A 12,694-nucleotide genomic window follows, 5' to 3' on the forward strand; every position below is an offset into this window, starting at 1 on the left:
ATCTGCTTTGACTTTGACATGGATTTTGACATAACATCTTCAGGGTTAAGCTCAGGACAGGCAGGCTGGATGAGTAAATGGAGAGGTGGGTTTAGAACTGGCAGGATGGCAGAGCTTGGAGGGTTGTGATCAGTGCCACAGGGCTGTGCTGGCATTGCCTCTCAGGGCTCAGTGCTGAGTCTTCTCAAACTTACTGATCAATGATCTTCATGGGGGGACAGAGCACCAAACTGTGAGGAGTGGCCAATACCCCAGAGTTGTGCTGCCACCCAGCATTCCTAGACAGGTTTGAGAGTTGGGCAGAAAGGAACCTAATGAAATTCAACAAAGGTAAGTGTAAGATCCTGCAGCAGGGGAAGAATAATCTGATGGACCAGCACAGCCTGGGGCTGACCTACTAGGAAGCAGCTCTGTGGAGAAGGACCTGGGGGTACTGGTGGACAACAAACTTTCCCTGAGCCAGCAGTGTGTCCTTGTGGGCAAGCAGGACAATGGGATCCTGGGGTGCATTAGGAAGAGCACTGCCAGCAGATCAAGGGAGGTCCTGCCTCTCTACTCTGCCCTGGTGAGCCTCAGCTGGTATGCTCTGTCCAGTTCTGGGCTCCTCAGGACAAGAGAGATGGAGCTACTGAGGCAGGTCCAGTGAAGGGCAGCAAGACAGCATCTCTTACGAGAAAAGGCTGAGGGAATTGGGCCTTTTTAGCCTGCAAAAGAGATGAATGAGAGGGGACCTTATCAGTGCGTACAAATGTCTGAGGGGCAGGTGATGAGGATGGGGCCAGACTATTTTCAAGTGTGTCCAGTGACAAGGGGCAACAGACATAAATTGAAACATGGGAAGTTTCATCTGAATACGAGAAAAAAACATTTCAAGGGTCCAAGAATATTGGAACAGTTGCCAAGAGAAATTGTGGAGTCTTCTTCTCTGGAGATATTCAAAACTTGCCTGGACCAGTTCCTGTGCAACCCATTTTAGGTGAATCTTGTTTAGCAAGGAGGTTGAACTAGGTGATTTCCAGAGATCCAGAGTGAATTTCCAACCCCAACCATTCTGTGAATCTGTGAATTTCAGTGATGCAGCTCTAGGTTTAAGGTCTTGAGCTAATCTGATGTGTTGTTGCCTTCACTTTTGAAAGTGTGTATCTTATTTTTCCTCCAATTATGTATAGCCTGATGAGTGCAGAGAGTTGCAGAAAAAAATCCGCAAAAATTTCAGATTAAATTCTTTGCGGGTGAAGATTAAGTGAAGTACAGTATGTGTGTGCGTGTAAACAGTCCCTATACATTTGAAGTCATCTGAGATGATTGTTATTACTTCCCAGTTGAATGCAAGTGAACTGAAGAAACTGGGAAAAGAATAGAGAAGAAAACAAAATACATCACCATATAAATCAGTGACACAGGCACATCGTTTAGCTTTTTGCACTTTGGATCCCAGAAGCTCCACAAGGAAACAGAAATATTGAAAGATACAGCAAAGGCCAGCAAGACAACCAACAGTATAGAAAAATTTACATATAAGGCATGGCTAAGGGTGGTATGAGTAAAGTAAAATAGAAGTCTTCAACTGCAAGACAGATGAGAACAGTATGCCATAGCCCTGTGTGAAATCATGGAAGGAAATAAGAAATTATTATTGTCTCTGCTGTGGAAGAAGTAGGGAGTATTGAATGAAACTATCTGGCTGCAAATTCAAAGCAAAGGTATTTTTGATGATAAGTTATAATTAAATATGGAAATTTGTCACAGGATGTTGTGGAAAATGAATTTTTTTGCAGGTTTAAAAACAACTGGAAAAGTACTTCGAGAGTTATCTTATTTATAAGACATTATCTCAGGCTCAAAAAAATCCTTGAACTGCAAATAGCTAGAGGCAGGCAGAATGCTTCTGAGGAAGTATCCCTGTGTGTGTACCCTGATTTGAGTCATCCTTAGACTCATGCTCTTGGTTATTGTTGTGCAGAATTTGGGGCTGTATGGAACTTCTGATGAATATGGTGTGACCCTGTTTGTAAGCTGTTGTAGAATCACTAAATTAATATTTAAAGTTTGAGAAGGTGTCAGTTCAAAACTGTTGGAAGGTATTGAGGTTCTGTAAAGAATTGACTTTCCTGTAATTTTAAGATTTGTAGCACACTTGCTGGATTCACCACTGGCTGATAGATAAGTATATATGGAGGAATACAGGTTGACTTCCTTGTAAAGCATCAATACTGCTCATTGAGGCAGATTGTATGAATGGGTATTTATAATGTCTTGTAGTTTCAGGAATATTGAAGAAGTCTAGGTCTTTCTAGAAGTGAGAAAAATCAAATGGAACTATTTAGGTAACTGTAGATCCATGATTTTGGTATCAGTTCAAGGCAAAAAGGGATGGAAAAGCTGATACAGGATTTGGCTAACTAAGATATAAAGTGTGGAGGCAGCTCTTGCAGGACTGAAAGTTAGTCAAGGACAAGGTATCACAAACAAAGGGAAAAATGAGCTGGCCAGATGTATGTTGAGGCTGTTAGGCTGCAGTTTTTGAGTTGCCAGGAACACACAGGTGCATCTGCTGTTACAAAACTTCCTTCTATGTCAGACCCTTCCCAGAGTATCTGCCATAAATGTATGTAAGCTCCTGTGCTTCTATTTTAAATCAGAGTTTGTACCGATAGAGACCTGAATGCCTGCCCTGTGCATTGTCACCTGTACCCATATACTGTTTTTGTGTGAACTGGCTCTGCCTGTTTATTAAAAAAAAAAACAAACCCAAATCAAAACACCTCCCCCAATAGAAACAAGTAACAAAAAAGCTCCAAAAACAACAATAAAAAAAAATTAAAAAACAACAAAACCACCAACACTCTATATATGAATATATATTAAAAAAATATATGAATACAGATAAATTTTTTAAAATTTATGAATATAACCATTATCAGTCAGTTTGGCTTTTTGAAAGATAGCTCTTTCCACTTGGTTGGCAGTACTGCATAATGTTATCCTCATGTATTTATAGTGCAAATGGTTTGAAGTGTTTTAGTGCCTTTTTTCTCATTACAGTAATTTTTGGAGGCAGGGGATTATTGAATGAAGGGCTTGAGAGAGACGTAAATGGCCATGGTGAATTTTGTGTTCATTTGTAACTCAAGGTAAAATAGACTTACTGCATCACTGATTTAACTATATGAGCATAAGTTCTGGATTTCATTCCTTGCTTTCTATTAGCTTGTATAATTCCTTATAATAAAAGGATGGAAGTGTAAAAGTTTTATCTGTAACATAGTAGTCTTGATAGACCTTATAGTGAATGCAGAAGCTAGGCCAACAGCTCAGCAATACATTTACTTCCAAGTCTGTGCTCCTGTTTGTGGATTTCTTTTAGCTGATAACTGCCCAGAACGAGCAGTGGGCACTTCTGGTTTTTGTCTAATTCACATAATTTTTAAAAGACTTAATAAACCATATCTTACTGCTTTAATACTTGTTACTTGCTGAATTAGTTGGGAAGGGGGTCCTGTATATATGGACCACATATGCTGTTTTGCTGAGCAGATACTCTCTCTTTGGGCAGTTGCCTGTTGTTATTTTGTGATGTGATTTATTCATTTCACATATACAAACAACTCAATACAGAGTGGAAATGAAAAGATATCTTTGTCAGATGCTCAGTGATCCTTAAACAGCTGATTATGATAAAGGTGGAAAAATAAATGTTGACTGACTGCTTTCAGGTGATATGATTTTTTGTAATTATACATTTTGGAAAACACTTAGTGACTCTTGGGCACCTGGTGTGATTCTTGGGGATGGTCCTGTAGGGGGCAAGTAGTTGGACTCAATGATTCTTTTGGGTTCCTTCCAACTCAGCATATTCTGTGATTCTTTGATATTTATTTCTGATTGCATGGAAAATTAAGTTTTGAAATTAATAATAAACTGTTCATTTAGTTTGTTCATTTGAATTCTTTGAGGATAAGTGAGAGAAGTAATGCACTTAAAATAAAAATAGCATTTATCTTAGTGACTTAAGATTATTAATGAATATGTCTGAAAAAATCCACCTTTTAAAAATACTGTATAGTGAAAAAAATGTTAGTTGTATCCTGTAAGTTTTCCACTTCTTCTTAGCCTTCTCATATTTTCAACTGAGCTTAAGGAATCCTTAACTGCAGTTCTCACTTCAGAGACTGAGAAAACACAAGATTTTGAGTAAGCCTTTTGCGATCTTCTTTGAATAATCACCTGATTTTTCTTAAATAAGGATGTTGGTTAGCTGACAAGTTTAGAGTTTGGAGTGGTGTTTTGTTTTATTTGTTTTTAAGCCATGATATGCAGTATCTTTTACAAACAAGAAGGCAAAAACTCAGAAAACATTCAAGTTAACAAAACTAGTGCGAGAACAGTATTTGGAGAAACAAAGATTGAATTCCAGTTCTTATTTTTTCTATCTTTTTTAATATCCAACTCTGAACTACATCTAGCAGATACAAAGCTGTCTCCTGAAATCAGCTGACCAAAGCTGTACTGCATTTGCTGCTTGTTGCAAATATTACTGGATTGTAGTAGGCTTTGATGGTTCAAGTTATGGAAATCGTGAACTGTTGAAACTTACAGCCATGTTATTTTAGTTTATATTGTACAGAACCTACTTCCTCACTTATGATTTTTTCTGGTCTGTTGGATGTGAGACAAAGTATCAGTCCTTGTTGTATAGGAGCTGGGAGGAGGCAGGAAGAATTCTTACTGGATCACGGTGGTATGTGAAGTGAAACATGGGAAAAAAGGATTGAGAAAGAAAAGGAGAGACACTGGGGAAATATAGAGGGTTCTGCAACTTGTCAACAAAATGGCTGAGTTAGGGGTGCACTAACAAAAATTCCATGAAGTTCTCATTAAATACAACAAATGGGAAAGTGGTATAGGGTTAGAATAATAGAAATGTCCTTGCCTGTATTAAGCAGAAGACTTAAGTGTGTTTAGAGAAATGGGTTTTCCCCCCCTGCCATGTCAGTGAAAAGTGTGACTAGTAGAACAAGTTTTAGATATATAAAGTATGACACAGTAATATGCATGAGATGACTCCCTTCTTGCAGGAGTTGTTTCACATATCCTGCCATTATTTTGGGAGTGTGTTGTTGACTCCTTATACTCCTATGAGCCTTGTCTCGTATAGAGTTTTTTAGTCTCATTCTATTCTACCAATCTTTTGCAAGTAAGTTCAGTTTTCTAGCACTTGCTAGAATTCTTAAATGCTTTGTGCATAAGTGAAGGGTTCATAGCTGGTATTTGTGAATGGCAAATTAGTCTGTCTTTAGCATGCATCAGGCAAGAGAGATACTGTTTTAGTAAGTTAGCAAAACATAAAAAGCAAAAAACCAGAAAGAAATAAATGTTATATTAAATATGAATATCATGTAATCAGTTGTGCTAAATGGAAAAAACGGAAGTGATACAGAGAGAAGTAGAGGAGATACTTAAAACAATGGTAGAAGAAGAAATATTGCATCTTAATAAATAGAAAAAATTGTGCAAAAACAATAAGAGACAGTAGCAGCAAAGATGTAGTTTTTTCAAAGCTGCTATTGATTTCAAAATTGACCAGTGTGAAAATATAAATGGTATGTTAAATGATATAAAATTCTTAATGCTTTTTTAATTTCAAGGGTTGTGGAAGGTTTTTGCATCTCAGAAAATGTATCTTTCTCTATGTCTTAAGTGTAATTTTTTGATTAAAAGGTATAGTGTTTATTTTCCAAGCCCTAATAGATAGTAGAATCTCATTCTGAAATGTTTTGCATCCTATTTTCATGTAGAATTCATGTCAATGTGACTCATGTGAATGCTGAAAAATAGTGGAAAAAAATGAGATGACCTGCACCTTCTTTTTTATAGTTTAACTGGTGAATGGTTGTCCAGTCTTCTTATTGACACTGTACACAATACCTTGGGGTGCATTAACATGGTGCTGTTTCCTTACTGTGCTGTAGTTTACCTTTCATAAATAACTGATCAACACTTCTAGCTTTATTTAATATTCTTTTATATAAACAGGTATTTATTATTCTGTAATAAAAGATATCCTCTTACATCTGCTGCTGTGGTGCAAAATGTTTGCTTTGCTAGATTAAATAGATAATGAAGTGCAGTAAATGTTTTGTGGTACTATTAACAGAAGCATGGCTTTTAAAAAATTTCTTTCTTAAACAGCCATGCATGGAAATATATATTAAAATATTTTGAAAGATTTAAATCTTAGGAAATATTTTACTCTGATATAAGTCAAGAGATCATTTAAATGTTTTTCCTTTGAATAGCCTTAAAATCAAAAGAGACATGCTATTTTTACAGTATAGGAAATCTAAGAACATGAAACATCTGTCATTGAAGAATTTAAACTTCAGTGTTAGTATAAAGAATTTTAAATTAATTGAGTTATTTTTAATACATTAACATACATGATATGATAAACAATCAAAGCAATATATGAAATAAGAACTTACCTAGGAGATACTTGACTGAAGCTTTGTCTGTGCTCTGTCAGAATATACTGAGACTCACTCAGCAGAGAGGAAGCTTTTTTCTATTTGAAATGCATTGTGCACTCTCGTCTTGTGATTTCTTTTCCACAGCGTCTTCTTGTTCACTGCTGCTTTGCTCTTGTGGTATTGGTTGTTTCCAGTTATTTCCAGGTATCTTCAATATCTGAGTTCTTCCACATTCAGGCTTTTTGTTAATTCTGCCCTGATCAGGTAACAGAAAGGACCTGTGAACTTCTCATCTTTCCCTCCCCACCAAAAAAAAAAGTAAAAAAAAAAGGCAAATTCACCGATCCCGGTTAACTCAAGCATTCAGCACCCATTAAAAAAAATCATTTAAATATTTGATATCCAGTAAATTCCATCTGTTTTCTGGTGCTATTCCAACACTGAAAAGTTATTTTCCTACACATTTTGGTAGCCTCCACATTTTAGATTTTTGTAGGAACTGTACAGGATCAGTAAACATCAGGTCTTAACTTTTAATCCATGCAACATTATTCTGTGAAAGATGATGAAGGTCTGCCTCTCTCAGCTCCTCATGCTTCTGTCAGACACAGATGTGAAATGCTGCTTTAGAGAGAGGGGAAAAAAAATCCTAAAGGATGTAGTGTTTTGTCATCTCTCAGGACAGTGAGCACGCATGGCATCAATGAGTGGCAGCTATGAGCTATTCAAACCAGTCACTGAACTGACAGGATGACGCTTTCATACATAATAGAACCATTAATTATTTCTTCTGATGGACGGCAGTGTGTACTAGAAGAAAAAAGCAGCAGATGATAATAGTAGGTTTGATAGCTTCACTGTGTTTTATCAGCTTGTCATTAAGAAACAAACCAGGAAAAAACCTGCTGTTTAGGAATATGATCAGGTAAAACAGACTAGAGTTGTTTTGATAGGGTTAGATGTCATTTATAGGGTCAAAAAGTCAAGTCAAGGTCTATTCAAAGCTAGCTTTTATAAAAAGCAGGTTCTCAAGGATCTGCTTTAAAAATCATGGTTTGTGTTTTGATTCATGTAGCCTTTTATTTGGGGAACCTGGCTGTTGTCTTGCAGGTTTTCATTTATAACTTACTTTATAGATTGAACCCACACATATTTTTTTTTTTTTCCCTGCAAAAGGAAACCTTAGCATTAAAAAAATATTTTTCAGAGGACTCTCTGAAGAATTATGTTCAAACTCATTACACACTTTGTATCATAGACACTCAGAAATCCATTTTTAATTAATTTAGAAATTTAAATTTTCTGATTTACTGTTGAGGAACTGCTCTCTCAAGGTTAATATGGAAAAAATAATATATTTTGAAGAACTCACTTCAATGTAGATTAAATATAAATAAATATTAAATAAAATATGATTGATAAAATCTTGATTCGCAGTATCAATATTGTTAAGGACAATGTATGATGACTGTGGGGAAAATAATGCGATGTTTAGAACTTTTCCTTAAAATGGAGGTTTGTTTTTTTCTCTCAGAATCTTCTTTAGTGTAAGTTTGCATTTTAGATTTATTGACAAGAAAATGTTTACAATCAATTTATTTCTTTTTTTTTGCCTTCTGTACCTTGAAGATAAAGAAGAGATAAGGTGATGACTACTTTAAAAGCAGGATGAAATATAAACCCCACCAAAAAAGTGATGGGAGGAAGGGCTGCTTCTGCTGGTTTGTACTTGTTTACTCCAAGTATAAGGAACCTCTCTCATCATTGAAAAGGAAAACTTACCTTCATCTTCCTTGTTATGAAATGGTAGAGAGAATCTGGATAAAGCTTTTTCTAGTTTATCCAGTCAAATATCATGAGCACTGTTATGCCCTTATATCACATCAACTAACTTTTGGAATATTTTTGTTCTCTAGCTTGCATTCTATCTTGCTCCAAACCAAATCCAAGCCTAGAAATATATGATGCCTGTAACTTTAAATCTAAGTTGTCAATTTTGTCTCTTTCGATAACAAGTCGAGTTGCCAAGGATACAATGGGTACATGATATAAAGTCCATGCTGAAAGTACTGGAATGAGACATACTTTCTGAAATAATATTAACACTTTCATGATTTCTGTCTTCACATATACAATCCATGCCTGGAGATGGTGCCCAAGCTGAACTGAAAGTGTCCTGAATTTATTAGCATATTTAATAAAATTGTTGATTCTTACGGAAGCCTTCCAAGTAATTGGAATCTGACAAGGCACAATCTTTATATTCTCAGATAATCTTCTGGGAGACAAACAGTAGCCTGATCTGCTTTCCCCTTTACAAAACCCAAAGCAGAGGACTCAAATATCTACTATGTGATTATCCCCTGAAGAAGTCCTGAAGTAAAAAATTATAAATATATATATGTATATGTATATATATATGTATCTCCTACTATTTTCCTCTCTTCAGGAGAAGGTAAACTGAGCTTTGTCTGTGTTAGCATCAAAAGTATTCTGCTGGTAAAGCAGCAAGATAAAATTTACGGGATGACAATAATTCTGACATCTTGCTGTGCAACTTGAGTCTGGGATAAAATGTGATTAAGAATTCAAACACTGAAGATGAAGGTGGTTAAAATTTTCAACCTTGAATATAACACAAAGAATTGTATTTTTAGGAAGGTGTTCTGAAAATCTTTTCTGTTTGGTCAATCTGCAACAGGATTAAGCTACATATAAGCTGCATGACTAGAGTGGATATATAAGACCTGCTGTGGAGAATGTGGCTGGTATGACTGAAGTAGCAAAAGCTTCAAGCACGCACCACTGAGCGCTCCAGAGGGCCTGTAGTCCATCTTGTGATATCTGCTGGATATCTGTGTGCCCTTGGGGATGGCTTCCCTGCACAGGTTGGCTATCTTGGGCTCGCAAGGTGGCCTGATGCAGGATTCCATGTTCGTAAATAACATCAGTTGACGTGAAATTCTCACACCTCTGAGCCAGCAGTACGGAATCACAGGGGACTGGCTACATCCCTCTACTTCCTTTCATTTGGATCACAAGTGTGTTGTCTTCTACATAACTTTGTGACAGCAGAAAAGTTAGCTTTGTAGTGAGGCAAAAGTCCTGTACTTGGACAGACTTCTGTTTCAGTTCCTACTTTTTTGAGTGGTCTTATGCACAAAAAACTACTATGTAGCTTTAGTTAACAATGGGTTGAAACTCTGCACCTGAAGATTTGATCTAGGGTGAATAATATACTTACCTGCTTTAAGAAGAGTGCTTTTAAAAAGTCAGATAAAAAGTAAGCAGAAAAACATTTTACATTTTAAGTGTGTGAGGATTTGATTTGAAAGCTCACTGAAATTTCATTGCAATCTCAGTGTGATATTTAATATTTACAGTATCAGAGCTGTTAGCTTTGCAAATAGTATTAAGCCATGTATTGCCTGTGTTAGTCCATTCACGATTAATAATTTTGGATTCCTCAAGTCCCAAAGGCCAAGTATTAGCCCAATCTATGAAAGTAATTTGTCAAATATATTGGAAAAAAATCATTTTTCTAATAAGCCTGAGTGATCAGTAAAGCTGTGTCTCAATGAACCATTTCTACAACTTATAAAATGTGTGATAATCACTAACATTAGCATTGCAAATTAATTTGGAAAAACCCTAAAAAAAGTCCTAGTGATAGAGATTACTTCTAAGCATTTTCCTTTTTGAGAATTTTATTAAATGTTTACCATTTATCTAACAAACAGCTATACACATGGAAATTCTATTTTAACCTTTTTTCTGAACATTGTCATTCAGATTTTAGAGAGCTGTGAGATTACCTGTTTCAGGCAAGTTGATAACTAGTGCTTGCTTTTCAGAGAAAAGCGGTGTATTTATCAGAATTTTTAAATTGCTGAAGTACTAATGTTCTGAATAAAATGTCATCATTATTTCTGCTTTTGTTGCCAAGAAGTATTTCTTGCCTTTGTCAACAAAATACTCTTTTACCTTCTTTTATCTCTTTTTTAAGGGAGGGTGTTTTTGTGTACTTGTTGTGATCTCATAACAATAATTGTTGATTATTGCAGACTAAATAATTCTCTTTTGTCAATAGAATATTTGATTATCTTGAAGTTCATCTACAAAACTGTATTTTCAGTGTTTAATACAGAATGTGTTGTGTCTGAAAATAAAAATAATCTTCTAAGTTATAAAATTTTGAAATCAATTGGATAATTAACACTGAATACTTTTTGATATAAGAATATGTCAGCCTGAATCTTAAAATTATTTTAAATTTAAGAGCAATGTTTGCTAGCTCTCAGTGAAAGCAGATTCTTAGGCATTTCTTAAAATTGATTCTTTTCTCATTAAATGGGTATTTCCCGTAGTCTGGAAAATGGAACAGATCCACAAGCTCAAAAGAGAAATGGAATGAGATAGTTTAGAAGAAAAGGCATTTTTGTTACCTAGGAAATGAGTGAGTAAAAGTACTTAGCACAACTCTTTATCATGTCAGACATCTGAGGGCTTTTGTGTTTCCTAGATTTTAGTTATGGCAGTAAAGCTAGACTTGAGGCAAAGTGGCTTTAATATGAAAATCTTTGAAAAGATAGACAAATAGTTTATTTTCTACTTTTTTAGCCAAAGTTTTGCTAGTAGATGAATTTGGACAGAACGATGTAATAAAAATGTATACTTACCACTACTTTAATAATGATAATTTAACATTAATTTTAGTGCTGTTGGCTGCTACTAGTATCTTGTTGGAAATTTTATTCAGTGAAATTTTGCAAGAATGACACTTGCAATTAAACTTTTTTATTTTTTTGAGAAAGGTAAATAGTGTGCTGACACGGATTCCAATGAATTTGTTTTAGAAATCATACTTTGAGCATTTTTATGTATTAAAATTTGACTGTCTTGGTATGTTTTTTCCCTATTATTTCAATATTAGAAAGAGCCAAAGATTTCTGCTTTTGTTTAACACAGTATTAGGAAGGGTAAGTAATGATTGTTTCACAAATATATGAGCTTCAATTATATTTTTAATCACATTTTAATTAGTGGATCAGTATTTGTGAATGTAGTGTCTGTTTGATTCAGCCAAATTATGGCAGGTTGCTGTTACTAAACTATTCAGATTGGTAACAAATTATGGAACTGTTTTGAAGACTGTACAATTTTGCATAATTGTTGTTTGTTAACTTGTGATATTTGATGAATATGTGCTCACCAGATGCTGGCCAGATATCTTTCAATAGACTCTAATTTTTGGAATGATTAGGAACAAAATGGATTATGACCTTGGATTTGTTTTGGATTTTACACTGTTGTGGCAGCCCTGCCCCTCACCTCTGTTAATGACAAGTTTTGCAGGTTTTTTGGTGTGGTTGTTTGTTTGTTTGTTTGTTTGTTTGTTTTTGGTTGGTTTGGGTTGTTTTGTTTTTGTTTGGTTTGATTTGAGTTGGGTTTCTTTGGCAAAAGTAAGAATCAGTGACACTGTGACCACAAGTTTTGGAAGAGTTTGTGGCGAGTGGTGTCAAAGATTTTTAAGTTTTGCTTTTGCATATTCTTCCTTTCTCTCTCAATTTTATCTTTCTAGTTGCCATAACAACTTCATAATAGCAGCACATTTACTGCTGTAGTTAAGGTTGTGTCAGCACTTCCATTATAAGCTACTGTTTTCAGGAATTTCTAATTTATTCTCAGGCTTAAAAATGGCATACACTAAGTCTATGTAATTGGCTTTAATGTATGGTACCAACTTTTTGAAAGCTGCTGTTGTCTGAGCTCTGATGGCATGTGTAAAATAGCATATTGTTCCAAGTGGGTTTTTTTCTTTTCGTTTTTTACTGAGAAGCAGCAAAACATTTTTAGTCTAAAATTAATTTTGACTGGTTCCCATCTGCCAGAGGTATGAGAATCAACATGTTCTTTTGCTCCACCACAATGCCCCATCACGCCTGTATCCAGTTAGACCCATCTGTTCCTGTTAGTTAAAAGGTTAGTGTGAACATGGCGCTTTTCTGGGAAGCAGGAAAAATATAACCTTTTTAATAACAGAGTTTCATATCTCATTAAGAAATAAGTGTTTGACATCTTCAATACTTTTATAGTTATTTTTATGTTAAATAAAGACTAGCAATGTTAAGTGGTGGATGATTTTTCAAAGGCAAGAAGTAGAGGGTGAGTCTGGTTCTAGTATTGAAAAAAGTCAGTTATTCATTGCAGATGCAGTTCCTCTT

At 35.3% G+C, this 12,694-nt stretch overlaps 2 protein-coding genes across 2 annotated transcripts in view; one reads left to right on the forward strand and one right to left on the reverse strand.

Annotated features, from left to right (window-relative positions):
- CHRM5 (cholinergic receptor muscarinic 5) overlaps positions 1-7,098 on the reverse strand; it is a 47,027-nt gene extending 39,929 nt beyond the window's left edge. The window contains exon 1 of the mRNA XM_079307670.1: positions 6,486-7,098. The gene's annotated coding sequence lies outside the window, so the exon portion shown is untranslated. The remainder of the gene's footprint in view (positions 1-6,485) is intronic.
- AVEN (apoptosis and caspase activation inhibitor) overlaps positions 1-12,694 on the forward strand; it is a 79,852-nt gene that overhangs the window by 29,839 nt on the left and 37,319 nt on the right. The gene's annotated exons all lie outside the window — the stretch shown is intronic.

Source organism: Erithacus rubecula (assembly GCF_903797595.1).
Source record: "Erithacus rubecula genome assembly, chromosome: 6".
Classification (NCBI taxonomy): domain Eukaryota; kingdom Metazoa; phylum Chordata; class Aves; order Passeriformes; family Muscicapidae; genus Erithacus; species Erithacus rubecula.